This window comes from Spermophilus citellus, assembly GCF_964194105.1.
Source record: "Spermophilus citellus genome assembly, chromosome: 3".
NCBI lineage: Eukaryota > Metazoa > Chordata > Mammalia > Rodentia > Sciuridae > Spermophilus > Spermophilus citellus.
Genome location: NC_138184.1, coordinates 15,358,080 through 15,381,593, shown reverse-complemented (window position 1 = coordinate 15,381,593; position 23,514 = coordinate 15,358,080). Strand labels below are relative to the sequence as shown.

Below are 23,514 nucleotides of genomic sequence, written 5' to 3'. Positions count from 1 at the left end.
TCTGCTAGGCTCTTAACTGCCACAGATTCTCTCTAGGGTTCCTGGGTCTGATGTGATCACCTCTACTGGCCCAGTCTTGGTAGCTTTTAGTGCAGCCATGTGATCTAGTTTGCTTGCCTCCTCCAACATGAATTTAAGTCCTGGGAGGAAAGGGCAGGGTTCTATTCCCTGACTTGCTCCTCAGAATACCCATTATATTTTTTTCTTTCCCAGGAGATGTGATTAAATTCTTTTTTTCCAATTAATTTATTTTAATTAGCTATATATGACAGCCAAATATATTTTGATTCATTGTACACAATTACAGCACAACTTTTCATTTCAGTGGTTGTACATGATATAATGTCTCAACATACGTACAGTCATACGTGTACCTAGGGTAATGATGTCCCATCTTATTCTATCATCTTTCCTGCCCCCATGCACCCTCCACTTTGCTTGATCACAGTTCCTCTATTTTCCCCATGCCTCCCGCTTCCCATTATGAATTGGCATCCACTTATCAGAGAGAACTTCGCCTTTGGTTTTGGGGGATTAGCTTACTTCACTTAGCATGATTATTCTCCAGCTCCATCCATTTACCTACAAATGCCATAATTTTATTCTCTCTTAATGCTGAGTAATATTCCATCGTGTTTATATACCACAGTTTCTTTATCTATACATCTATTGAGGGGCATTTAGATTGCTTCCACTGTATAGCTATTGTGAATTGAGCTGCTATGAACATTGATGTGGCTGCATTAAGTATGCTGATTTTAAGTCCTTTGGGTATAGACTGAGGAGTGGGTTAGCTGGGTCAAATGGTGGTTCCATTTCAAGTTTTCTGAGGAATCTTCGTATGATTAAATTCTCGTTTCTGTGCTCTGGCTATAGCAGTTCCAGGTGGACTTCCATCTATGAAGGTTTTATTGATTGTGGAAACCAGTGACCCTCTTGGTGTGTGCTGGTCACCCTCCCCCTGGGAAACTTGAGCAGCTCCATCTTCTGGCCTGCTTTTTCCTCCCAGATTGCAGTAGTCAGTCTTGCTAAAACTTCACCACTGGGTCATAAAAATATTTGCTAGGTTTCAGCATGGCTAATGCTATGTTTGCTCTTTCCCGTAAAAAAAGAAAGCACATACCCATTCATTGCATCTTCTGGTTGCTTTTTCCTGTCTATGCCCTTCATGGGGCCAAGTCTCTGGAAAGTCAGGAGTCACAGTGGCTACAAGGCTCACTTCACATGGCCTTAAGTAGGCCCAGGTGTGTGGATTCTAGATGATCTGCTCTAGGAGAGGTGGAGCTGCAGGTTGGCTTTGGTTATTGCTAGTGATCTGATGCCCAGTCCCTTGGCAGACCTGAATTTTGAGTGAGGGAAGGGGAAAACTGGTCTGTCTGAATGATGGATTTTCCACAAATACACATCCACACACAGTGATACAGAGCTTCAGCTCCTTGTAGCCATCAGTTCATAAGATACATGTGGAAAAGTGCTTTGTGACTGGTTGGGTGTTCTGCAGCCATTGGCTGCTCATTTCTGAGGGGCTTCCATTTAGAGCATAAATTCTTCTCTGCCCCCCCCACACTTCATATCACCATTTATTATTTTATTTCCCTTGTTTGTGGGTGATTCTGAAGTCACATTGTTTTAGTCAGCTTTTTTGTCACTGGGACATGCAGCATAAATTCTTTAGCTTTTCTGGAATCTGCCTGCCAGTACCCTTCATCCTCAGCATCTTTCACCTGCCCCTTTCTTCTGCTTCGCATCATGCTGGTGGCTTCCTGCCTGCCCTTCATTTGAACCTCTCTTTGCCTTTCCCTTGGTACAGCCTTGCCTGAGCAACTTGGGGACTCCCCCCTCCTGGCAAGATAACTCTGTCTGTCTCCTCTCCTGCTGCTTTTGATGAGTGTCAGTAGGGAAATAGATGGGCAGCATAGCCCACCTGCCTGCCCCCCAGAAGTTCTTACGGATATCAGCCATCATAGATGGCATATGGGGCCTATGCCCTCCACCCCATGGTTCCCTCTTTGTCTGTTCTTTGTCCGTTTTGCCTTTTCAGGGTCTTTTCTTTCTCCTCAGATTTCATCTCAGTCTGAGGACAGCCTGGGCTTCTCACTAACATCTTGCCCACTACACTGGCATCTCAAACTATTGGGATTTTCCTCCTATGCTTTCCTGATTCTGTCTACTCCCATTAAACAGTTGTCTTATAGAAGTATAATTTGCATACAATAAAAACGTACCTATTTCAATTGTGCTTTTTGCAACAGAAGTCCCTCATCAAGTGAAGAACTGACATCTGTCTTATACTTTATGATGATATTCCAGATAGCATTTTGATTCATTCTGACAAATTCATTAACTTGTGTGACAACCACAGTCAAGATATTTCTATCACTTAAAAACCTCCCTCTTCCTGCTGAAAAGGCCATCACTTATCTCCAGCTCGTCCCCACCCTTGACCCCTGATGATTGGTATTATTTCTGTCATCCATGATGGGAGGGTTGTCCTCTTACCTCCTTTCCAGGGAGCAAATGAGTTCAGAAGAGTCCTGGGGCAGATACAAATTTCCAAACTCCCCATCCTGATGATGTGAGCTTTTACCTTGAGTAGACATTAATTCCTGAGTCCGTTTCTGCATTTTAAAAATTACACACAGACACACACACGCACACACCCTCACCCCAGAGTTGTTTTGGGACTGTATCATTACAGTGGTAGTCCAGTGTGTGGCTCCTGGGAATGGATAAATGGGAGGGCACAGTAGCTGTGACTCCCTGACTCTTATAGCCAGGGTGACCGTACATCTTATTGTTTAGATCAGGACACTTTTTTGGCTGAATGAGTTACCCAGGACAACATATAGTAGTAGGTGTGACCCAGCAAACCAGGTCTACCATCACCTTCCACAGCCTAGTGCCTCTGTTTGAAAGCTATGTCCCTGTGGGCAGTCTTTCCTTAGAACTGTTGTGGGAGTGGGCAGGAACCACTCAAGGTGACTGACAGTCCTTGAAGAGCCTCACCTGTGCATCCAGGTGTGACCTATACTCTTGGGCTTGCCTAACCATATTCTCTGCCCAAAATGCTTTCTTTCCCTTCATTCTTGATGATTTTTCAGCACACAAGCAGTAAATAATCCTCCTATAAAAATCAAACTATTAGCCGGGTATGGTGGCACATGCCTGTAATCTCAGCAGCTCAAGAGACTGAGGCAAAAGGATGCTGAGTTCAAAGCCAGCCTCAACAATTCAGCAAGGCCCTAAACAACTCAGCGCGACCCTGTCTCTAAATAGAGTATTAAAAAGAGAGCTGGGGATGTTGCTTAGTGGTTAAGTGCCCCTGAGTTCAATCTCTGATACAAAAAAAAAAAAAGTTTTAAGTTATGGTTAGGGCCCCCTAGTACAGTGTCTTCTGTCCTTCTAGAAAGGACCCTTGTTGTATGTATGGAGTATGTTCTCTAGAACATGGGGTGATTGTGTGTGAGGCAGGGGGACTGGAGATTGAGCCCAGAGTGCTTTACCACCTAACTACATCTCTAGTCTGTAATTTTCATTTTGAGATTGGGTCTTGCTAAGTTTCCCAGGCTGTTCTCGAACTTGAGATTCTCATGCCTTAGCCTCCTGAATCACTGGAATTACAGGTGTGTGCCACTGTGCCCGGCTATTTGTGGTTTTAAATATTTTCTGACATGTGGACAGTCATTTTACAGCTACCTCATTTCCCTCAGCATGTCCCAACTCTTGGTCCTGCTTATACCTCATAGGTCCTTGTTAGGGGTCTCACACACTCTTAACACAGCATATAGTACTGCATGATAGGAGCTGGCTCATTATCACAGAGCTGGCTTCTACAAGTTTGCTTATGAAATGATGCTTTGTGAATATTCTTGTGCATGTCACATGGTGTATCCAAGGGAGCCTCTGTATTCAAGTGTGTAGATCTATCAGGCAGTAAAAATTTAGGGTGGTGGTTTTTACAGTGACACATCTACAGGTGAAACTTCCTTGGGTGTCCCTTGCAGGTAGGGTGGGTGGCTTCCATCACAGCTCTGCTCAGAGCCTGTGCCCATGGAATGCACACTCCAATCTGTGAGCCCTCTCAGCACTACTGGGCCAGAGACTCTTCCCTGATACCCCAGCTTCCTTGATGTCCATTCCCTTACTTTGAATAGCTAAGGTGAGGTATGAGAAGACATGTGCAGATAGGGCTGGCATTGACTCTAGGAGGCCTGTTGGGCTGAACCTGGGGTCTGAAGGAGAGTGCCTGTCCACATGCCACCCACATGTAACTCCCATTGACATTGCTTTAACCTTCAGAAAGGCTCTTGAGCACTCCTAAGTATGCTGGGTTTAACTGTAGCTCTAGAGCTGTGGTTTCCATGATTTCCCTTACACAGATTGCCACCATACTTGGGCATCAATTCCTCCCATAGTCCTATCAGAAAGTGATTACCATGCTTGTCTTAGAGATATGGAAGATCATCCAGGGGGGTAACTTACTTGGGACCTCACAGCAGAAGCTTCTCCGGGTCATGGTTCTAAACCCAGCCCTTCCCTCTCTTCTTTGGCTGTCCTGTCCATTTGTGTATGCAGCTCTATATACACCTTTGCAGAAGGTGTATATAGTCTGGTAGCACCTTTGCAGAAGAGGAGCAGAATGATTTGACGGATATACCTAAGGAATGCTCTAACAGAAAGACCTCCTCTGAGCTCAGGCCTCTACCAGGTTGCTATGCTGTTGTGTTTGTTCGTGGTTTTTTTTCTTGGGGGGGGGTCCTGTATTGTGGTAAAACACATCACATAAAATTTAACCCTTTAAGTGTTTTTAAATGTTCACTTTAGTAGTATTAAATATATTTATAATATTGTACATCTGTCACCACCTTTCAACTCCAGAACTATTTTCATGTTGTTAAAAATTTTATACTCATTAAACACTGTACATTCTTGTTCCCAGAGCCCCTGATATCCTTCATTCTACTCTGTCTGTACAAATGTGACTCTTATAGTTATCTCATGTAAGTGGAATCATACAGGATTTGTCCTTCTGTGGCTGGTTTGTTTCACTTAGCACAATGGCCTCACAGTTTGCCCACTTTGTAGTTTGTGTCAGAATGTTCTTTTTCTTTTTCTTTCTTTTTTTAATTCTGGTACTGGAGATTGAACCCAGGGATACACTACCACTGAACTACATCCCCAGCCTTTTTTAAAAAACTTTTAAAAGGTGGCTGGCACATACTTGTAATCCCAGTGGCTTGGGAGGCTGAGACAGGACGATTGCAGGTTCAAAGCTGGCTTCAGCAACTTAGTGAGGCCCTAAGCAACTCAGTGAGATCCTGTATCTAAATTAAAAAATATGAAAAAGGTGGGGAAACTGAGAATGTAGCTCAGTGGGTAAGTACCCCTGAGTTCAATCTCCAGTACCAAAAAACCTAGGAAATTTTTGAAATGGGTTCTTGCTAATAAGTTGCCAAGGCTAGACTCAGTTTCTCAATCCTCCTGCCTCAACCTCCTGAGTAACTGGAAATGCTGGCCTGCACCACTGCACCCAGCTAGAACATTGTTTCTTTTTAAAAGGCTGAATAATATTCTGTGGTATGGATAGTCCACACTGTGTTTACCATCCATCAATGGACACTTAGGTTGCATTCACGTTTTGGCCATGTGAATAATGCCACTATGAACATGGGTTTGCAAATATCTGTTGGAGTCTGCTTTCAGTTCTTTTGAATACATGCCCAGAATTGGGACTGCCTATATCTGTTGTTTTTGAATTGAGTCTAGAATGTTTCTGGGGGAACCTGGAGATGCCTGGGAAGGGGAAATGTGGTCCTCGGGCAGGTATGGTAGAGAAGCCTGGTATGCCATATTGAGTCCTGTTTATTGGTATGCTGGCTTTGTCACCCAGCCCTCAGGATCACTCTGAGAAGGAGTGAAGGGTCTGTTTTGGTCATATTTCTGTGTCTTTGGGAACAGGCTGTTCTCCGTTTGGCACCAGATTTTTTTCCTTCGTGATCAATAGTGTATTGGTGTCTCAGAATGATGTAATGGTGATCCAGAGGAATTTTGTGCTCAGAACCTCACACAATGAGTGAACATGAAAGCACACATCAATAGGATGAGCTGACAGCAACTCCCTGGTGTCCAGCTAATGGGTAGCAGTGACCAGCTGCATCCTCCACACCTGCTGCAACTTCTGTCCTCTCCACCCCATGCCCCACAGCACTCAGAGGGGAAGACCTGTGGAGCCCACCATACAGGCTGAGCTCCACAGTTCTTCACTGAATCTTCCCCTCTGAGTCCTTGAGCACCCCTCATCAGCTCACTCCCTGAGGCCAGGCGGTGCTTGCCTCAGCTGGGAGTTCTTCCCAGGTAGTTAGAGTATGCTCTCTGACCATGTCACTCCCTTCAGTATGCTCTGATCTATTGTTTTGTCTGCCCATGTGCATCCTCTGCAACCTGCCTGGTGCTCTCTGCTGCTCTGTCCCCTGATTGTTTGTGCTGCCTACCCACCTCTACCAGGCATGGCCTCACCTTCCTAGTCTGGCCTATAGACTCCCACTCTGTACTCTTCAGACCTCCTCAAAGACTCCCTCTGTCCCCTTCTCAGAGGTCCTAGAATACCCTGAGCATTCACAGCCCCACCCACCTGCATGGTTTGAAGTACTTAAATCTACATCTGCCCCAGTGAGGCCAGCAGCTCCTTCAAGGCCACAGCTATTCTCCATCTGGATTGCTGAGAGAGTAGCTGCATGTGTAGTAAAGAGTTAGTGCTTAGGAACCAGGTTGCCTGGGCCCTAAACCCAGCTGTATGACCTCAGGCAAATTAGGTGATCTCTCTGTCTTGAGCTACTTGTAAAAAGGCACAGTTGTTTATAGTATTTCTTAATAAATATAATAGCGCCCAGTTGACCTGACCAAGGCTGTGGAGAACCAACCCTTTCTTCCCATTGCATCTTCCAGAAGAGCTTCTACAACAGCATGGCCTGCAGTCTTAGCTTTGGGAAGTAACAGTTTAGGGGAGAGGACTCCTCAGGCCTCATCTCATGCTGGGGCTAGTATTAGAGGTGCACCAGGAAGTCTATTGCAAGCCACTGGCAGGAGGCAAGGGCTCTGGAGAGCAAATAGGGGCTTAGAAAGTAGCACTGAGACTTGGGTTGTTTTTGTTTGTGGTACTAGGGTTATTGAACCAAGGGCTTCATGCATGCAAGACAAGTACTGATTTATATCCCTAGCCCATTTATTTTGAGACAGTGTGATATGCTAAGTTACCCAGGCTTGAATTTGTGATCATTCTACCTCTGTCTCTGAAGGAGCTGGGATTATAGGTGTGGGCCACTATGCCTGGTAGAATTTCTTTGACAGGAATTCTGGGGACTGGTGAGGGTAGAGGCAGGTGTCAAATTCTTGACCAGATGTGTGGGGCCACCTTTGGATGTTACTGACTGGCATGCATTTGGAGGAGCCTCGACGAATTACTGGGATTATCTATGAAAAGGAGAGGTCAGGCTTCCCTTGCATCCCAAGGCTCAGTGAAGCTATGTATTAAAGTGGATTCTGTGGCCAGATCAAAATTCAGGGGCAGGGACCCAGTCAGTGATCACTTTTGACATTGGTGAGGACTTACAAGAGGACCGTTATTCCCCACTCCCAGTCACTGTTCTGAGTGACCTGTGCAGGATCAGATACATAGCGGGATCATGGATAGATGAACACCTGCCACCCCCAGAGAAGGCCCCCAAAGGAGTGAGGGAATCTGCTGGTCAGGAGCTCACAGGGCAACTGGAAGGCAACAGTGCCTCAGGGCTTCTTCCTAGCCTCCCCCACTGCCCCTGTAACATGGGGTTCAGGGTAAGAAAAAGAAGTGTTTGGAGCAGCATGGCCTTGCTCTTCCCTCCAGCTGCTGCCCAGTACTCCTGTCTGCTTCCAGCAGGTCCCAGAGATGTCTGGAGTCACGTCAACAATTTTTTTGTGTGTGTGAGGTGTGGGTTTGTCTGGGAGGGGCAAAGTCTTTAGCTCTCTGAAGGGTCCAAGGGTGGAGGTGGGTTTAGAGGGATAACTGTTTCCCACCATGAAGAGGACTTTCTGGGTTTGAAAGGGGAGCACATTTTATTTTTATAGCTATGCATTTATTTAAATGGATCTTGGGGCGGGGGCAACCAGCCAAATATCATCCAAACCCAAATGTTCTAGCTTAGAATCAAAGTAACATGGAAAAAATTTAAAGGATAACCAAGAGAAAATAGTCCTGTGGCATAGGATACCCTTGCCTGAAGTGATCTCTCCCAAGGTTTCCAGGGTCTTTCAGGGTCCTTCCAGGAGCTGTCTGAGGCTGTGTGTCATCTGTAGGGGAGATTTGATAAGTTTGGGATCAGAGATTTGGTCTCACTTTTCTTCTGCCTAGTAAACATACTGTATTTTTTAAAATAACTTTTTGTTTTATTTCTTTTCACTGCTAGATATAGTCTCAGGAACATTATCCCAATTCTCAGCTTCTGTTGGACTCATTATATTGGATTTGTCATTATAGTACATTTTCTCGCCAACACTTTGTCCCATTACAGACAATGGGCACAAAACGGCTTGTCTCATGTACCAGTGTTGGAAGTGAAATTCGTTTGTTGCAGATAGAAGGGTCTGTGGCCATGTGGAATGCCAGGGTGATAGGGCATAAAGCTAGAGGGCTGTCAGGGACTAACTATAGTAGACACAGTTCAGTGGCAAAAGGAGGGTATACAAGCGAATGATAACTATGACTTCTCACTGGTAGCACATGCTGTGGATTTTATTTACTGTGTTAAGGAGACAGAGGAATAGAGTTCCAAACCCCAGGGCAAAGGGAGTAGAACATGTCACCAGCAAGTGCTGTGAGTTAATGAAGACGAAGGGATGCATCTGCAAAGAAGGCATACAGGGGCATCCCTGCTGTGTCACCAGAACCTGTGTGGTATCTGTTCCCAAGGGAGGATCCATGCTTAGATCTGCCTGGGGCCATGATGAAAGTAGTTTGCAAACAGCCTTAGAAAGCAGCCATGTGGGGGCTGGGACTGTTGCTCAGTGCCTACGTGTGAGGCATTGGGCTTGATCCTCATCACCACATATAAATAAATACAAGTATAAATATATGTATATGTACTGCAGTGACAAACAAATCCAATATAATGAATCCCAACAGTAGCTGAGAACTGGGATAATGTTCCTGAGACTAAACCTAGTAGTGAAAAGAAATAAAACAAAAAGTCATAATCCCTGACCCATATATATCTCCATGTGAAGCCATGGTGACAGTGTAGGTGGATGAGGATGAAAAGCATCAGGCAGCAGTGTCAAGTACTGCTAGGAACCAGGATAGGAGAGGGCAAACTTGAGCCCAGGTGGGAGTGGGAGTTCCTTTAATGTTTTCTATCTTTGAAACTGATCTTAATGCTCACCAACGTGTGAGTGTCTTGATTGGTTATTTCCCATATCTAACTTAAATATTGCCTATTTAGGGGCTGGAGTTGTAGCTCAGTGGTAGAGCGCTTGCTTCGCGTGTGTGAGGCACTGGGTTCGAGTCTCAGCACCACATGTAAGTAACTATATAAAGGTCCATCAACAACTAAGAAAAATATTGCCTATTTAGGAAGGACAGTGGCAAGCAACAGTGATAAGCCAACTGCTTGCCCCCAGCAGGTGTTACCAAGATAGCCTTAGAATTTGTCATTTGGGGATGCAGGATATAGCATATGTGTCAGGGGAATCCTTAGATGGAGAATCAGACAGACAGTAGTTCAACTCCTGCTCAACCTGGACCTGGCTCTGGGCAAGCCCTTCTCTGAGCTTCTATCTCCTTATCTGAATTGAGATGGTGGCCATCAGCCAGTTGCACTGGGCACAGGGACATAAGAATAACAAATGGGATTGTCATCCTAGGCTGTGGTTTCCATGCTTTATGAATGTCCTAAAAGCACCCGGTATTTCTGGAGAAAGATCCAGGCACTACTACCATCTTGGCCATATCTGGTGGACACATTCAGCAGGCTTGTCCTTTTCAGGGGTCTGAGACAAGAGGGTCTGGGGTGTTTGGTTACCCTCTAACATTTGTTACCCTGTACTAGGTGGGTGAAAAGTGCTAGCTTGCTCTGGGCACAGTATGGGATGCACAATTGCACATCTATTGACATCGTCCTGGGACATGGTTTGAGATGTGCCTCTGGTTGACCTGTCACATGGCTAGCTATTCTCAGGTTTGGGGCTGTAGCAGTGTAGCACAAGGGCCGTGGGCTAGGAAGCTAGGTAGGTGGGAAGAGACAGAGGTCAGGGACTAAGGACAAGGGAGACCCCTTGATCCTGTCACTCCTGTTCCTGCCTCTCATGGTTCAAACTTGCTGATCTGCATAAAATCCAAGGATCATGCCCACCTTGTGCCATCATGTCCCTGCAGGCATGTCTTGGCCCTGCCTAGGTAGATAGATGGCACATACCTATCTCTAAGTTAGAGCCGGTAGGGGAGAGGCAGCCTGTTTTCTCTTTGACTCTCTCTGTACAAGGAGTGGGGGTGCATGAGTGCTCTCAATGGATGAGGCTACAGTCAGCTGCGTAGGCAGCGTGGCTTCAGTGCCAGTCCTGGGAAGTTGTTCACCATATCTGTGCTGAGTCTTCTCCCTCCCTGCTGATGTTCAAGTTCGAAGACACACTACCTTAATATTATGCACAGTGAAGGGTTACATAACAAAGAGAACATCCCTGAACACTATAGGTGATGGCTTTGCCAGGCAGGAAGGCTTACCTCCCTAGGACTTTTTGCAGGGTACAACATATTTGATTCCCTTCTTCCACCTTTTTGAATTGGAGCCATCACACTGTGGAGGCTAAGAATCAAAAACAGTTAAGGTAGTACCAATTGCCAAAAATTTTCTGGGCTCTTGGAGCAAAATTGAACTCCTAGAAACTGATTTCTAAGGGAAAAAAAATGAGAAGAGAATATTTTTGAAGATGTACATTCCAGTAGTGGCTACAGTAGGAGAACTGCAAAAAAAAAAAAAAAAAAAAAGGAGGGGGGGATGCCCAGCAATTGGAGAAGGCGCAGTGCACAGTTGCAACTGTGTAGCTGTTACTGGCTCTGGAGTAGGACAGGGAAGTCACTTGGATGTAAGGGACATGGATTAGTCTCACACTTACTTCTCTGCACAGCTTGGCTCATAGTGAGCACTTGAGCAGTGCTCAAGGATTTGTCTGGCATTCTCTGGCCCCAAAGCCACCTCAGGAGTCTTCCCTTCGCAATCTCCTGGTCTCCATTTGTCAAAGGATGATGTTCCCATTGCTTCCCGGGCCTGTTGAGGTTTGGAAAGGCACACATGTGACAACAGTGGTGGCTCAGTAGATGTTCTCAGAGCAGAGAAAGACCAGAGGGGCCAGGCTAGACCTCAGATACTAAGGGCAAGGAGCATGCATACCATCGAGGTGCTGGGACCTGCCCTCATTTATTCAGTGTGCTCCATTAGCATCGCGCCAGATTCTACTGTTTAGAAAGTTGAGGAACCATAAAGTAGGTATGTGAATGTCACCAGCTAGATTTGACCTTTGAGATGTGGCCGATGAGGCACCTGGGCTTATGATGTGGATTTAGAGTTTTCTGAGATTGGACTGCACAGGAAGAGCAGAAAAATGGAGTGAGAAAAGGAAGTATCTGGGCCTGGGACTGGAGGAGCTCTGAGTGTAGGCAGTGCAGCCATGGGGCAGGGACCCAGGAGGAAGGGGTTGAAGGAGGAGCTGCTGCTTAGGTGAGATTGAGACAAGGCTGAGGGTTTCCTGGCTTTGGTCACAGGTCGCCTGGACAGAGCTGTTCTACTGTAATGACAGATAAGGACCAGGACCAATACTATACAGTGCTGGGGATGGAACACAGGGTCTCATACACACTCTGCAAGTGTTCTACCACTAAGCTACATCTGCAGCCTGATACTTTTTCTCTTTAATGTTGTAGGGCATAGTAAAAACACATATTCCAGTTCCTACCCTTAATCTCACTGTTTTGTTTTCTGTTGCTGTTGTCAGCTGTGTTGGGTACCACCTGTAGAGTGAAAGGGGAAAACTTGAAAAATGCAGTCTTAAAAGAAATAGGTTTTTAAAATTGTTTTTCAAATTTTGAAGAAGTACTGTGAGCAAGTGACCTATAGAAGGAAATAGCAGTGAAAAGCAAAGCTTCTTTGTCCCCATCTCCTCAGTGTTCTTTGCCCGATTTTACCTAGAAAGCAAGAAAGCATGTGGCCCCCTCTGCAGGCCAGTACTTCACCTGGAACTCATTTTGGAGACCAGCTTGACTTGGACATTAGATGACAGGAATTGCAAATCTCATTGTAGGTTTAGTTCTCTGACATTCAGCCACTGGGGTGGGGGAGGGGTTCTGACCTTTTGGGGTCTCCTTTGCTGCCTTTTCGCCTCTTGTAGGATGCAGGTGGTTTAGGGCCAGAGCAGGAAACCCTCATGGGTCCACTCTAGCCCAGTTACCTTTGAGTGGTCCAACTTACCCCAGGACCTCCAGAGGTGCCCAGTTCCCAGTGGGGAAGATGGGGAAAGACCAGTTGATTTGACTCTTGGTGGCAATGGTCTAGAGAGTCTTGCTGGTCCTCCACCATGCCCTCACCTTAGCCACTTTATGGCACAGGCCTCTCCTTGTCTTGCCATGTCAAACAGTGCCACCACCTTGCAGATAAATTCTGTCACTGAGTTACCATGCTAGATTATGATGTTTGGTTTCCACAGTGTTTTAATGTTGGTTTTGCAAAAATCTCACATGGCTTTCCTTTCTCCCTGCTTATGTAATCCTTTGGAATAATTTTACAGTTGCCAAGAAGGTAAGTTGGAGAAAATTTTTGTGGTTCTGGTAACTTCCAGGACCACTGCTTTGAAAACAAGGACTCTTCTGAAAGCTATTTGGACTTGCTGAGTATATATATTTGCCTGAAGCAGTAACAGAGCCTGTACCACCATCCACCACAGCCTTAGTGGGACAAGAGAGATGACATCTCTCTGCCAGGTCTAGTGTCCCCACAGTCTACCCAAAGATATTACCCTTTGCTATGTTCTTCATGAGGATCACTGGCCCTTTTGGAGTGGCATCTAGAAACCCGGGGACAAATCATGTTTGGTGACTACAGATCCTGACTTGCAGGAGACCTCCCCAAGATGTTTGTAATATTGAATGTTCTCACCCACATTCTGAGAACAGGGAGCTGTCTTTCCATCCTTCTATCAGTTAGTATTGATCAGGTCCTTACTATATGCCGTTGTTCCAAGCTCTTGAGCAAAACCTAGGTCTTGTGCACTTATAGGTCAAACTGTAGGCAGAGAATGGACAAAAAGAGAGCGCTAGTGTGTTTATGAGTCAGCTGGGCTATGTCCTGTGTGAGCACCCACCAGCAGCTCCCTTGGCCCTTGCTCCCCTCCCACCTGTTGCTGGAAAGGGCGGGCTTTCTTGGCTGCTGGCAAACATTGAGGTGGGGGTCTGGTCCTGCCTGTGCAGTCTGGGGAAGAAGGTGCTGGTGAAATTTCCTGTGACTTCTGGTTAGGTTCCTTTGCATCATGTTGTTGCATCTGTTACATCCCTGAGGGCTATTGGGGGACTTTCAGGCCATAGTTGGTGGCTCTACACGATGCCTGGTGCTGGTGTGTGAGTAGGTAGGCACCAGTCACTCATGCGACCCACCTGCAGAGTCTTGCTTCAGTCACTTATAGGCAGACTTTGAGTAAGTTCTGGGGGGTGGGGGTGAGGGCTGTGAGTGGTGGTATATGTGCAACAATTTTAGTTGACTTGTGTTTTTAAAATGGAAGAGTTAGGGGCTGCGGTGGTGGCTCAGTGGTAGAGCACTCGCCTAGCATGCACGAGGCACTGGGTTCAATCCTCAGCACCACATAAATGTAAAATAAAAGATATTGTGTCCAACTAAAAAATAATTAAAAAAATGGAAGAGTTAGTGATGTCCCAACAGATGCCACCTTTTGAACAGTTTGTGTTTCAAGGCAATTAAATGGGACCACCACAGTGTTGACTCTTTAGAAAATGCTCCCAGTGTTGTAGCTGGTGGTCAGTTCAGCCCACAGAAGCCATTCAAGTCTTTGATGGAACTGAAACGAAATGATATTTAGAAATACTGGCTTGCTGGCTTAGAAGAAGGGAGGTGCCTTTTGGGCCTGGAGCTCTGGAACTGAATGGATGAGGGAGAGGGCTGCCACTGGGTGTGGAATTCAGGAGTGAGGAGACAGGCTGCCAGGGGTGAGCTGGTGAGGCTTGCTGCTGCTGGGCTCCTGTTCAGAAGGGCTTTTACAGTATAATTTGCTAATGTCTGCTAGGAGGGACTGCTGAGAGCCCTTCAGCCTGTGCTTGCCGGGTGCCATTGTCTGACAGCAGGCACTGCTGTTTAGTCATGGCATGCACCCCACCACTCGCACCCCTTTCCTGGCCTTCTATCCCATAGAGGTTCATTTAGATCTTGTCACATCACCTCTGGGAGGGGCCCACTCTTGAGTTTGGCATAGGATTAACAGGGCCCCTACAGCTGGGCTGTAGGGTGGCAGTGTGGGCTCTGTGGACCCTGTAGTCTTCCTGCAGACTGCATGTGAATTTGAGCACATCACATCCCTTGTGGGTTTAGGGTTGTCATGGTGATTGGATGAGGTCACACCTGGGAGGCACTGGGCTCTGGAAAGGAAAGTGCTGCAGGTAGTGCTGGTGGTGCTACTAATGGGGAGCCTTGGAATCTCAGAGTTATTAGGGTTGTGGCCAAGCACATGTGCTGAGCAGAACCTACTGTCTTTCAAAGAGCTTCTGCTTGTCATTTTTGTGGATATGAATCCCTTCAAGGGCTGGTTCTGGTGCAGTTGATGGTTCAGAAAGTCTGGGCAGAGCTAAGATTGTGCATTTCTAGGCAGCTCCTCAGTGATGCTGCTGATCCCTGGGCCAGACGTGGAGAATAATGAGGCTATAGGTCAGCTGTATCTGGTGGGAAGGAGTCAGGATTTCAGTCATTCAAGAGCTAAGTTCCTGTAGGAAAAAATATATGCAGAACTAAGAGGGAACAGAATCTGTCATCAGGTGCTCTGAGGCTCTTTTACTGTCAGGAGGGTGAATGTAGGTTGTGGCTTCAGGCATACTGAGGGTTTGGGGGAGAGCACAGTCTTTGGCCCAAGACTTCCTGCAGATGTTTGCAGCTGCTGGCCTTTTCTGTGAGGATAGGAAGCTGGCTCCCTCTCCTGGGTCTCCAGCTAAAGTATCAGGGAACCCCCCACAGACAGGCAGGCAAGGGTACATGTCTGTAAGTCCATGGTCATTTCATTTCACAGCCTGTGAGGCTCTGTTGCCCAGCTTCAGCTACAGAATGTCTCCTTAGGGCTAGGGCCTGACTCTTAAAGCCAAGAGCAACTTTTCCAAACCTCAATTAGAATATGGAAGCTGTCTTGTGCACAGGTGTTTTGGAGGACATGCAGAATGCTCCAGAAAGAAAAGCTAATGCTTATTGATACCTTCTGGAACCTAATCTGAGTGGAGAGTGCATTATGTGCATTCTCAAATTTATTTTTCAGTCTCTATGATACTCCTGGGATCCTAGGTGTGACAGTTATCTTTTTTTATTGAGGAGAGAAGAAACTTCCCCAAAGGAGACCTCCTCCTCCCCCAGGAGGGCTGAGCTCAGGTGGGGTCTCATTCTTCTCTAACAAAGAAGCATCTTTCTCTTTGCCTACCATCCCTCCTTTTCGTCAGACCTTGTTGCATCTGTTACCTGCCTTCACAGTTGCTTTTTTTTTTACAGCTTTATTGAAATATAATTAATATAAAATAAATTACACATTTGAAGTGTAGAGTTGGATAAATTTTGACCCATAAATATACCTGTGACACCATTGCCATAATCAAGTTTTTAAATGAACATATCCATCATTTCCGGAGATTTCCTCTTGTCCCTTGGTAATCCTTTCCTCCTGTGTGGAGATGAGGCAGGAGATCTGCTCTCCGTTGCTGTAGGTTAGTTAGCATTTTTTTTTTTTTTTAAGAAGTCTGTGGAATCATTCAAAATGCCCATCCACCCCTTGGCCTGGTCTCTTTGAGCATATTGATTTTGAGGTTCATGCATGTTCTGGTGTAGATCAATGATTCCTTTTTTGCTGGGCACAGTGGCATTCACCTGTAATCCCAGCAATTTCAGAGGCTGAGGCAGGAGGATCACAATGTCAAGGCCAGCCTCAGCAATGTAGTGAGGCCATGTCTCAAAACAAAAAATAAAAGGGCTGGAGATGTATGTAGCTCAGTGGTAAAGCACTGTTGGGTTCAATCCCCAGCACCCCCTCCCTACAAAAAAAGCTCCTTTTTCTTTACTGAATAGTAATCCATTAGTAGCTATGTTACATATTCATTCATATGTTGATCAGGTTTTGGAGTTGAAAGTCTACTGAAAGTGTCTTCCAAGGTAATTATACCATTTAATACTTGCACTAGTAGTGTGTGAAAGTTCCAGTTGCTCTACGTCCTTGTCAGCACTAGCACTTGATCCACCAGTCTTTTTAATTTTGGCCATTCTGGAAGTATGTGATAATATTTCATAGTAGTTTTAATTTGCATTTTCCTAATGACTAAGGTATTAAGTGTCTCTTCAAATGGTCTTTGTTTTTTGCTGTGCTAGAGATCAGACCCAGGGCCTGATGCTTACTGGGCAAGCCCCCTAACACTGAGCTGCATCCCCAGCCCTCCTCAAGTGCTTGTTTGCCCCTTTCTCCCCCTTGGTTTCTTTGCCTAATTATTACATAATCTAGATACAAATTTGTTCTTAGATGTATGATTTCATATATTTTCTTCCAATCTGTAGCTTGCCTTTTCATTTTTATAACAATGTCATCTTTTGAAGAGCAAAGACTTTTTTTTAAATTTTGATGAAATCTAGTTTATTTTTTCCTTTATGGTTTGTGCTTTTTGTGGGTTGTTTTGAAGTTCTTTGCTAAATCCTAGGTCACTAAGATTATCCTCCCATATTTATTCTCATTTAGATGTTCTTATGCTGAAGTTTATATTTTGTGTTGATGTTTGTATATGTTGTGAGGTAGGGGAAGTGGTTTTTGTTTGGTTGCTTGTTTTTATATTCTTTGTATAGCTTTGTTTTATTTGCGTGTGGTTCTCCACTTGGTCCAGCACTATCTACTGGAAGCTTATCTTTTCCCAAAACGTTGAACTGCCTTTTAGTCAAGAATGAGTTGCCCATGTGTGTTAATGAACTCTCTCTTCTGTTCCATTAATCTGTCTTTGCTCCAGTATCACACTATCCTGATTATATATTATTGAAATCAGAAAATTTTAAATGTTACAGTTTTCTTCTGTATGAAGTTTTTTGGCTATTTAAGATCTTTATATTTCCGTATAAATTTTAGAACTAACTGGTTTTTGTGAAAGATTTTGCTGAAACTTTTATTGGGATTGCATTGACTAAGGGGAGAGTTAACATTTTAATAATAATGAGTTTTCTGTTCCATTAAATTGGTATCTCTCTCCATTGATGTCCCTCTTTAATTTCTCTCAGCCATGTTTGAAAATTTTCGTTGTTGATGTCTCATGTATCTTTTGTTATATTGTATCCCTAAGTACTTCATTTTTAATTGCTATTATGTATGGGACTGACTTTTAAAATTTAAACTTTTGAATGAATGTTGCTTGCATGTACAAATACAGTTATATTGATCTTGTATCTCACAACTTTGTAAAACTCATTCTAGTAGCTTTTGTGTAGAGTCTTAAAAATTTTCAGTAGATTGTCCTGTCACAAATTATTCGAATAAAGACAGTTTTCTTTGCCCCTTTCTAATCGGAATGCTTTCTTTCTTTTACCTAATCACACTGGCTAGAACCTCCTGTGAATAGAAGTGACGAGTATGGATGGCCTCATCTTATACCTGTTCTTAGGAGAAAACATCCAGCCATTCACCATCAAGTTTGATGTTAGCTATGGGGATTGTAGGACTTTTATGAGGAAAGTCTTTTAATCCTAGTTTGCTGAAGTGTTGTTTTTTGTTGTTGTTGTTGTTGTTTGTTTGTTTGTTTGTTTTGTTAAATCAGGAATAGATGTCCAATTTTGTAAATGCTCTTTCTGCATCTGTTAGAATGATTATGGATTTTTGTTTTTAAAAGCCTCTTAATATGGTCAGTTACATTGATTTTTTTCCAGATGTTATCTGCTTCCCCACTTTAATTTCTAGTCTTCCTTACTTTACTGTTTTCTTACCCTGTGTAGACATGCAATTTTTTCTCATCCTAAGATTATTGTTCCATTACCCTCCTTTTGTCACCAGTAAAATTAACAGCCTTTGACTGGGTAGAGGCAGGTATGTGCTGACTGCACAGGGTTAGCAGATCACAAACCTGTGACCAGCAGACTGGTGCCCTGACTTCCTCTCTTGGGAATACTAAGCTGCTATGAGCTCCTTCTTTGGAGCCTTCAGAGGGTTCTTGTCATCCTAGCTGCAGCTTCCCTCATCCCTTTTCTCAGTAATCTGTGAAGTAAAGTCCAGCTTCCATTCAGGAGAGCATAAAAGTTGTGTTTTACCTTTGAATGAGTGTTATACATTGAACACCCTCCTTCGTAACCCTCACCTGGGTCCAAGAGCAGCTCTATCTCCAGAAGCCACTCCCTGACAGCTGTCACTGTGGAGAACTTGCTTTTGAGCTTTCAGTCCAATATAAATGTGTTCTTTTGTGACTGGCTTTTTCATAGGACACTCTTTGGGAATTTATCTTTAATGTTGTTTTCATTTGCTTGATGGCAAGTGATTATCTGATATACTTCTGCGGACAGTTTTTGGTTGGGGTTTTCTGGCAACAACTGATCTGACCATCGATGCACATATGCCCATGTTTCAAGGTATGAGTGTCCTGGGTGATAATGTCCTTGGTTCTTTGCACAGTGGCTTCTGTTGCCGGAATGCCTGCTGAGAAGGCCCCTGTGCCCACTGCGATCCCTCCAGCTCCTTATAGAACTCAGGAACTACAGGGCAGATGGGGGTGGGGTGGCCTGACCTGAGCCCTTCCCAAGTGTAGTCCTGTGACAGGCTTTGAGGACTGCATCAAAGCAGTCCTTCCTAAGTACCTGTAGTGTGCCAGACACTGCCCTAAGTATTCATGTATGTGTTTTGTCGCCCTCTCAAGAGCCCTGAAGGAAGCTTTCAAAAAATGGTCTGCACTTAGTAACTGAAGGAACAGCAGCATAGGTGGGCTCAGAGCTGTCCTGGCACTTCCTGCTCTGGAGTACTCCTTTCAGAGTTCATACGGCCGGCTTCAGTGGTGTGATGGCTGCTGCTGGTTGGAGCAGATGCAGTCATTTAATTACCTTTAGGACCTGAGTAAGTTTGTGAATCTCTTGGAGACTCAAATCCCTGGCCTGTAAAATGGGCACTAGAGGTCCTTGCTACTTAACCTCAGGTTTGACACATAACTTTACCAAAGTGGGACCCCACTCAGTTTCTGCATGTTCTTGTCCCCCAGCTTAGAACAGACTTGGTTACCCCATGAGGGGAGCCCTGGAAAGTAAGACCACCAGACATTGCATGTCATTTACTTGAACACAGTGACCTTTAAATGCATGCCAGTGGTGTCCTGGTCTTCATTATGGTCGCTTTAAGATTTGAGCTTAAGCCCCTCTAGTGAAGGACAGGTCCTTGTCTTCCTGGTAGTTCCAGGGTCCTGCTCCAGATTCTTAGAAGTCTGTGTGAGGGCCCAGTGGTGGTCTCTCTCTTGTTGCTTCTGTTTTGACTGGTTGCCTCCACCCACACCTTAGGACCTACCATTATGCCCATTCCCCACATCCAGATAGGCCTAGAGTTGGTGGAGCACATGTCTGCAGTCAGGGCTGAGAATGCACTTGGCAAGTTGGGCACATACCTATAATCCCATCAACTTGAGAGAGACAGGTCGGAGGTTCACAAATTAAGGCCAGCCTGGGCAACTTAGCAAGACCCTGTCTCAAAATAAAAAAGGTGAGAGTTGTAGCTCAGTAATGGAGCACTTGCCTAGAATGTGTAAAACACTGGGTTCATTCCCCAATACCACTAAAAAAGGGGGTGGGGGGAGAAAGCAAGCAAGCACTTGGTGACTGCAATCTCCTGGTTCCCAGGATCCCACTATATTCCAGTTGGGCAAGCAGGCAGGCCTCTCTCCTTTGGTCTCTTCTCCATGGGCCTCAAATCTCTCCATAGACCTCAAAGGCTGCCTCCAGATTTCTTGCTAGGCACTGCCCTGTCCACAGTGATCTTATAGACCACAGTGCTACCTGGTGGCAAGGGTTTGGACCTTTCTGGACTGGCTCCTGTAGGCACAAGTCATCTGGATTAGTAGTCAGCATGCCATTCATGATCCCCACACACCATCTTGTGGTTTTTCCAGGCTCCTGGAGGAGGAACTGGGGTCAGGTTGGTGCCCAGTCTTGCATCCAGTGTTGAGCCAGCACAGAAGGCCAGGTGGGTCCCCTGCTGCAGCTTTAGACCTCACCATCTGGTCTTTATCTGCCTAGCTCCACCCTGGTTGTCCCAGGTGGGTAGCACAGGAACACTCAGAAGCCTCGCTGCTTCTACTTAGCCGTTGCTTGGAGGTTGTTCTCTGTCAGTTCTTGGAAAGCTGGCTTGTTCTCAGTGTCTTCCATGGTGGACAAAGCACTGAATGTGTCCCCTCCCCTGGGCATTGGGTCATTTCCCGTCTTCCATAGATGATATTCTTCCTCCACCATCCTGCTGTCCTCAGACACACCAGGGTCACCAAGACCCTTCTGTCAGCTTCTATGGCAGAAATGAAAAGTTCTGCTTGGTTTACTCTTTCCAGTTGTATCAGCATAAGAATGAATTGATTTATAGATGACATTTTGGGAGCTTTTGTTCTCTCAAAAAGGGCCATATTACAAGAATTGTAATTCCCATTGGCCTGATGCAAAGGTTGGAAGAATTTAGTTTGGTAGGTTGGTCAGGAAAAACTGCTCAGAAATAAAATGGAAAGGAGAGAATGAAAGTTTGGGGACTCAGTGGCTGCTGACCCCCTCCTTCCTTGCTCTGACTACCAGCCTTTCTCAGCAGTCACAAGGGAGCTCCTGCCACTGTCCCAGGCCCTGGGGTTTCTCCTCCTCGGTGAACGAGAGTGTAGCCAGGGCTCTGTGTGCTGCCCGCACCCACCCTGTGTTGTATTTCCCATCCCCTGGGCTGAGTTGTAGCAGGCGATGGCATGCTCTGCCTGTTGGGGCTCCACGGGCTGTTGCAGGGTCTGTGAATGCAGGATAGTCAAGGAGATGTGGACAGTGACAGGCCACTTGGATGAATGGCTGCTCCTAAGGAAGCAGGTGAACCCTGATGATGGGAAGTGCTTTTGCAAGTGGTGGTTGTGGCTTTGGGGTTCCCTGCCTCAGTATCATTCTTCTTCTAAAAAGCTGTGAATAGGAAACTTTGCCCAATGGATGTGAAGCTCCCATGGGGTTCTGGTGGAGGAAGGTGCTTTCACCAGTCTGAGCCTGTGGGGCCTGCATGACTACAGGAGACTGAGCTGAGAGAACACTTGGCGACTTCCACCCAAGGGAGGGTTCCTCTTACTCCTGCCAGGTGAGACAAAATGGAGCCATGAGACTGTACCTTCCAGACCTGAGAAGGGAGGATGGAACAGGCTAGACTCTTATATAGGCCACATCTTGCATGGACTTGCAGCAAAGACTGTGTGGGAACAGAAGGAAGCTGCTTGGGGACATGTGTGGAATTTGTCAGAAGCGGGAAGACTTGCTGAAAATGGTACAGCTAGGACCAAATCACAGACAGGTGCACACACCAGCAATCCCATTTTATTCACCCGTGTGGCCTCAACATGACACTGCTGGGTGGGGGAGGGGGTGCTAGGTGACTCAGCTGGGTATGACATTAGAATTCTCAGAACATTGAAGGCTCACAGACTGCTTGCTTCTGGGTGCCATCTGTGGCATGTTTTGGTTTAGAAAAACAGCTTGCTGATGAACACTTCCAAAGTCTTTTGAGCTAGCAGTTTTTGTAAATTCTTGTCTAGACCATTTTATGTTTAAAAAAAAATGATGATAGTGTCCATATTGTTGGTTTAAAAATGATCCCATTTTTCCTGGGACTTTGCAGTTGGGGCCTTACCAAGTGCTGCTGACCTGACCTGCTTTGAGCCTAAGGAGCAGGTTTTGGGGGACTGCATTGCCTGGATGTGGGCCCTGAGGCTGCCAGAAATACCACTTACTGCCCAGAGTGGCTAGCCAGTGAGTGAGGGGTGGAGGGATGCAGAACTGCCTTGTCAGCCTTGAGAGGCCACTCTTGTTGTGGACTGCTGTTTGGCCAGCCCAGGGGGGATTGGGCTTCAGTGTCGTCATTGTGGCCTTTGGCTTAGGTAAGTTTTGTATATGGACTGTGGTCCCTGCTCCCTGGCTATGTCTCTTGGGCACCCCTGGGGGAAAGGCAAAAAACAGTAATGAGACCATCCAGAGGTAGCCTTTGTAACCCATACATTTCCTGCTGTGGCAGATTGGGAAGAGTGTGTGTGCAGGAGCCAGCATACTAATTTGGTACATCCCCAGCCTCACCTAGTAAAACACTAGGTGGGGCAGCCATGCATGGTTGGCAGAGCCTGCATCAGGCCAGTGGGAAGTCCCAGTCTGCCACCTTCTAACTGTGTGGTCCACCTGGACCTCCATGACCACCCCAGCAAGTGGTGGTTGTATGCAAGTTGAGCTAGGGTAGGCCTGTCCTGGCTTGCCACCCCTGGGTCCCATCCTTGCCCAGACCTTGAGGACACAGGGTTTCCCCTTTGCCAACATAGCAGCTTCAATCCTGAGAGATCAGGGATTTCAGGCAGGGTAGGAACCTTTGAGCTGTGGAGGGAGGGGAGTGATACACCGAGGGAACACTTATTCTCCAAGACCCAGTGTCTTGCTTCCTTTTTCAGATTAAGGCTGGAAATCCCCCACAAGGGGTTTGCCCACACACCCTGAATAGGGCCAGCTGAGGCTGCTCAAAGGGAGGGCTGCCTTACCACACAGCCCCAACTTCGAACTTAGACCCAGCTGTCCTTTCACAGAAGAAAGACATAGGCATCTGATGAGGCCCAATTAAAATATTTCTCCCATAGGGGTTTGGTTTAAAGATGATTCCACACACCCTGTAGAAGCACTTTTTTTGGCGGGGGGGGGGGGAATCTGGCCTTCTGCACCCTGGAGAGGTTAGAAAGTGATTTAGTTCCCGAGGATAGTCACAGGCCAGCATTTGGAGGAAGCCTGAAAAGAAAGTTCCAAGTAGCCTGTCTGGCAGCTCATTTGTGGCCAGAGGATGGCAGGTCACAGATGAGCCAGGAGTTCTTGCTGGCAGAGTTGGGCAGGGCATGCAGCAATGGCTGTGCCTGCCCTGCATTACTATTGGCTCTGGCCCATGTTTCTGCCCTCCCGGGTTAGGGTGTCCTAGCTTACACCCCTCTGTAAAACACCCCAGACCATAGTACCCTCTTCCTGGCTTCAGACACACACCTCTCTCTCTCTCTGTCTC

At 46.0% G+C, this 23,514-nt stretch overlaps 1 protein-coding gene and 1 long non-coding RNA gene across 3 annotated transcripts in view; one reads left to right on the top strand and one right to left on the bottom strand.

Moving 5' to 3' along the window:
• MED26 (mediator complex subunit 26) overlaps nt 1–23,514 on the top strand; it is a 53,621-nt gene that overhangs the window by 19,307 nt on the left and 10,800 nt on the right. The window lies entirely within an intron of this gene.
• Nucleotides 5,441–23,514, bottom strand: part of LOC308645611 — a 30,683-nt gene continuing 12,609 nt past the window's right edge. The window contains exons 2-4 of one of the 2 annotated variants that reach the window (XR_014021242.1): nt 11,980–12,034; nt 11,143–11,294; nt 5,441–8,325 (exon numbers count right to left, since the gene is read on the bottom strand). This is a non-coding gene — a long non-coding RNA (uncharacterized lncRNA). The remainder of the gene's footprint in view (nt 8,326–11,142; nt 11,295–11,979; nt 12,035–23,514) is intronic. The other variant, XR_014021243.1, reaches the window with a different exon arrangement.